We start from the raw sequence: 5,760 nt of genomic DNA, 5'->3' as shown, positions 1-5,760 counted from the left end.
GATGAGATTGAGAGTGAGTGAGAGCTTGGACCGGCGGTGGTGAATGTTTGGAAAGGTGGTGAGAGGCTGAGATCTTGGGCAGCGCAGCTTGAAAGTGAGTGAGATTGAGAGTGAGTGAGAGTGTGAGACCGTGTGACCTGAGATTGAGAGAAAGAGAGAAAAAAACCTGACCGGAGGTGCACGTGATGGCCGGTGGTGACAGAGATCAGAGGTTGGGGAGAGCAGAGTGATGTGAGGAGAGTGAGAGGGAGTGAGAGCAGCCGAGTGGGAGAGGAGACTGATGTGAGTGTAAAAGGGTTGGCGGCTGAGTAAAATGGGATTAGGGGAGTAGGGTTTTTTTTTTTAACTTATATATATATATATATATATATTGGGGTATTTTGGTATTTTACCCTTAAACGGGTCGGGTCCGGGTCCGGGTCCGGGCCGGTATGGATAAAACCCGGACCTGCTTCAGGTTTTTTTTTAAAATCCATATCCGACCCTATAATTTATCGGGTCGGGTAAAATTCGTCCCATTAGGGTCGGGCCGGACCGGGTATCCGCGGGTCGGATTTAAATTGCCATCCCTAAGTATTCCAATATTGTTTGTTGAATCTCAAAGCGAGTCAATTGAGGTTCGCATTATTAACATAGCAACTTCTTCAATTTGCTCATCATTTCCCTCATTCAACATTCGTTGGTCTAGAATTTCAAACAAGTGGTTCTCATTTATTGAAAAGGCAAAATGCATTGCTAAGTTTCTCTCATCTTCAGGCCTATCAAAAGCAAGTGCCTTCTTTCCTGTTAGTAACTCTGTGTGAGAGTGCCTTTTTCGTGACACTCAGGCCTAAGGATCCCTGGCCTAAATGAAAAGGAGGATTTGGTGAACCGGGCCTTGACTCACCGCAGCTAACGAGCTGTTTAAGAATCAAGTGGGATGCAGAGAATACTCCTGACAATATAAAGAAAAATGACAAGCAAGGATATCGAAGAGTGCCAAAGATTAACAAGATAAATTCGAAAGGAATGAAAACAGGATTAGCAAAGCGATAAGAAATTAATGCTGAGGGGATCCTGGGAAGTATGAAGCATGTTTCATTAATATATATTATCTGTTGGATTACAGAAAGCTCACTAGGACGTGATACAAGGTTCAATCAAGCTCAAAAATTACAGCCTTGAATGGCTATTTCAGCCTTCAAAACTTGCAAAGTTTGATTCTCGTTGAATTCGAGTATATGCAATAGTGGCTTTTATAGGATACCGGGAAGCAATATTTGTTTTTCCCTTAGTATTTTTCCCTCTGCACAGATTTTCTGATGGTTTTTCCTAGATAATTTCTTCTTTCTGATGTTTTCTCTCTTTTTTTTTTTTCGCCGCCCTTTCTTCACAACCCATCCCCTCCTTTTATAATGGAGTTTTTTGGTCTTCCCGGGGGACCGTTGGTTCCCCTGTTTTGCTCCTTTGCAAACAGAGCATGTCCTGTTCCCATCGTCTCGGTAAGTCCCTTTTCCGTTTTTACTCATTCTTTCCTTCTTTCAGCTCTGATTCTTTTGAAAGTTCCTGGTTGGCCATCTTCTTTGGGACGTGCTGAGGTATGCCCTTCTCGGCATCCCCATTTCTGGCGTCTTCCACTTTTCCCTTTTCTTTCCTATTTGGGCGGAATCTTGTTCTGCCATTTTGAAAGTCGTTTGTTATCATTCTTCTTCCCTGTCCTGGTTCCCCGAGGCCTTTTCTGTCTGTGCCATGAGAGGTCGCTCGCGCTCTTTTTGCTTTTGTTTCTTGTTTTCTTCTTCTGTCTTTTTCTATCGAGCTGTCCCAGTCTTCCTTTTTTTTCTTTGTGCCTGAAGGGATCCGCGCCTATTGATGGTTCCTGAGGATCCTTGCTTCTTATCCTTTGCCGTGGTCCTCTTTTTCTTTTGGATGCTTCTTTTTCTGGGCTTCAGGATCCTCTGGTCCTTTCTTTTATTCCCTCATGGGTCTCCTGTATCTATTACTTTGGGCTTAGCTTGAATTTTCCTTTTGGGCTTGACTTATTCTTTTTGGGCTTATTTTACTATAACCCGTTTTAGACCTCAACATTTAGCCCCCCGAGCTCGTGGGTTGCCTGAAGCCCACGCGTGAGTGATTTAGGTTTCCTAAGATTTTCGTGGGATCCCCTTTTTCTCAACTTCTACTGGGTTCCCTTCCTTTTTACTTGGGATCCCGGCCCTTTTCTGCTGCTTTTGGTCACCTCCTTTTTGCGTGTCGCGTTCCCTTATAATTATTACTTTTTGCAGTTTCCTCTTTGCATGGGACGTGGCAGTTGAGTATTTGAGGTAAAACTCCTCTACCCACTTTTCTCGTTTCCCGTTACTTCTCATTAATAACTGCTGATTAATCCCTTTTTCAAATTAAATTTTTTGGCAACTGGTGCGTCTTTCCATAAATTGTTTTCCCCAATTGCTATTTGCACCTTTATTGTAGCCGTTTCATCTTATCACTTTGCTTCTCTGAGTCTTTCACTCTTTGAGTTTCTCTTTCTTCTTTTCTTCTTCTTTGTTACTCCGGTCTTCCCCCTTTTCGCACTTTCAATCTCCTTTCTTCTCATAGTACGTGTTGTTCCGATGGCTTCTTCTTCTTCCCGAAAGAGGAGAGAGCGTACTCCCAGTCCTTCTGAGGGTGAAGGTTCTTCTGGTTCTGCTCCGAGTGATTCTCACGAGGTTACCGAACGTCCGGCCTTCCCTTTACAGGATCCTTGGTATTCTCCCAGTTTATTTTTCCCTCATATATCTCATGGTGAGGCTCTTCCATCCCCTCATGTTTGGATGTTTTCTGGCCAAGCGGGTTTTCGCTGGTTCCGCCTAGGTTCCTGACCCTAGAGAGATTTTTGATCTTTAGATTAGACAAGGAATTCGAGAGGCGGTTCCTATTTTCTTTGATTTTGTTCCGGGAAAGATTCAGGGCTGGCCTATATGGGTAGACAAGGAACTGTCTGATACTGAGTTTGTGGGTCGCTTGGAGCACGCCGGTATCCTAAAGGCAGTGGCTATTTCCAGAAACCTTGAGGGCTTCAGAGACGCCAAAGGGCTCAGGCATCTGGTACGTCGTTGGTGCCCTTCCCTTCATACTTTTTTCTTTTCTGCTGGTGAATTGACGATCACCTTGGAAGATGTGGTTAATAACTTCCTCCTCCTGGTTTTTGGTGAAGAGAGCCCCTTTGATATTAACCTTTCTGGTGAGAATCTCGTGGTAGAAGATAAATTGTTTGGTCATTTTGGTGGTCGCGCTGCCTCTTCTGGTGGTAAGCCGGCTAGGATGGGGAGATGGGTGATGACCCTCTCTCGTGAGAAGGATAAGGAAGTGAGGTGGGCCGGTTTTCTGGCTTTTTGGCTTAGTAAGTTCTTGTTTAGTGAGTTCCCTGGGTACGGTGTTAAGTCTTCCTTTTTTCCGTTGGCAATCAAGTTGGCTCGAGGTACCCAGTATCCTTTGGCCCCTCTGTTTTTGGGTCATGTTTACTCTCAATTGGACCAACTTTATGGAGATGAGACTGAGGGTGATTCTTGTTATGTGATCACTTCATCTCTTCACTGTGCTATTCTTCAGATTTTCATGTGGGACCGTTCTGCAGCTACTTTGGCCAAGTGCAAGAATTTGAAATTTGTGAAGGACAAGTTCCAAGGATCCCCCGACATAGTGAAGGGTCTTTGTGGCAATTCTATCGATGCCTTTCCCATCATCTTTCATTGGATTAGCTTGAAAGGTGGTGGCCTCAATCTTGTGGAGTTATTTGACCAAGCAGGGAGCTTACATTGGAGATCCCCTCGTGAGTTTGGCCCTGGCTTTGCGTGTGATTCTGTGTTGTCTTCTTTTTTATCTTCTACAGGTAATACCTTTGATTTGCGCCGTGGTGATGAGGGCAGTCTGGCTTATCTTGCCTGCATTAGCCCCTCTTAGCTTCCTGTGCCTTCTTCAAGTGGCCCAAAATATACTCATTATTCAGCACACCGGGTGCTCCGACAGTTTGGTTTTGGTCAGGACATTCCTCTAGTTTTTAAGGACGTGGTGCCGTCTCTTCCTTCTTTGGATCCTTTCCTGAGACTGCAGGCCTTTTCTTATTGGTCACGGAGGAGCCCCCAATTTGCAATGCCTAGCTCCCAGAGAGGAGTCTTTGCTTCTAGTGGCTATACCAGTTATTGGAGAAGAGTACAAAAGTATTTTGTTGACTATGTTGGCTCTGGTACAGTTCGGGAAGCCCCGAATCCTAGCATTGTTTCTGCTCCGACATCCAATAGACGTTTATCCCTTCCTACTGCTAGGATTGTTTCTGCTGCTGCAAGCAGTAAGACTGGGTTCGCAGAGTGGCGTGCCTCCAGGGGAGGTTGGGTGACTTATGGACAGGATTTTCCTGAGACTTGGCTGGGTGATAGTCTCATCATTGGCGCTTCCTCTGGAGTGCCCATCAAGAAAGGTGCAATGGAGACAATAAGTGCTGCCACTGCTCCGAGTAAAGGTAAGGATGTCAGGCCGAAGAAAATGAAAGCTGTTGATGTTGATGAAAGTACAGGGGGTGTGGAGATAGGTTCTGAGGTGAAAAGAAGAAAAACTGGGAAATCTCAAGCACACTTGGCATCTCAGGAAGGCAAGGATGTCAGGGAACCTTTGGTTTCAAGGACCCGGAAGAAGACCAAGGTAGAGTCTTCCTTTTCCCAGGTTCTTGTGACTGCTTCAGTCCATGGTTCTTTAGGATCCTCTGGTTTGGTATCCCAGCCTCCTTTAGGACCCTCTGGGCGTACTCGTAGTAAGCAAAAGACTTCTAGAGAATCTGTAGAGAGAGAGAGAAGGGCAAGACTTCTTTCCTTCTTCTCTTTTTTTTTTACCTGTTCACCTTGTTGCACTTATTTCTATTTCGCTGACGAGTGGTGATTTCCTTTGCAGTCCAAGCGCAAGTCTGATCACAAGAAGGGTCAAAAGCCAATCTTCTGGTGACGACGTGGTATGTGTGTTCCCCTTTTTTTTTTTGTTCTCTCCCTTTTGTTCTGACATTGTGTTATTAGCATTTCCCGCTGTTGTGTTTTTTTTTTTTTACTTGGCACCGCCTTTTCCTCTTCTTCTTCCTTTAGGTGGAGGTATCCCCTCCTATGACTGGCAAGGCTCTGGGAGAGGAAACTGTCACAACTCTTTCTGTTGTTTTTCCTGCTATGGGGGAGGAGCCCCCTACTGGTGGTCTGGCTGAGGAAACCGGGCAACCGATGCAGGGTTCCCAGGATTCTCAGGATCCCAAAGCCTCTCGGATCCCTTCATCTCAAAGTCCCCATCTTGAGCGCACTCCTAGTCCCATCAAGACTATGTTTCCTCAAACCTTGTCAGATAAAGGCGCTTTGGGAGACACTCCTTTATCCAAACAGACAGGTGAGTCTTGTTTCCTTGAAATAGCGTTGTATCTTTATTTTCTTTTCTAGTTTTTTTTTTTTTTTTGAGTTCCTTATTTTCTTTTTCCTTTTAGGTCAAACCAATGAGAAATCCGCTCCTAGTGTTGCCTCTTCTTTAGAATCAGAAAGCTCAGAAGGTGAGTGTGAGCTGCTCCCATCGTGTTTCCTTTTCTTCTCTTTTTTTTTTTTTTTTTTCGCCCTTCTCTTTCCTTTTCTTTTTTATATGGCGAAGCCCCCTGCATCTATTCCTTCCTTTAGCCACTTTGCCATTGGTCCTTCACCTTTTCTTCAACTTGCCTTATGTTCTTTCCCAGAATCCTCAGGGAAGTCAGGGGATCAGGAAGAAGAGGCTCTGCCCCAAGAAGCC

Source organism: Quercus lobata, chromosome 9 (assembly GCF_001633185.2).
Source record: "Quercus lobata isolate SW786 chromosome 9, ValleyOak3.0 Primary Assembly, whole genome shotgun sequence".
Classification (NCBI taxonomy): Eukaryota; Viridiplantae; Streptophyta; class Magnoliopsida; order Fagales; family Fagaceae; genus Quercus; species Quercus lobata.
Note: the sequence above shows the minus strand (reverse complement) of the source record.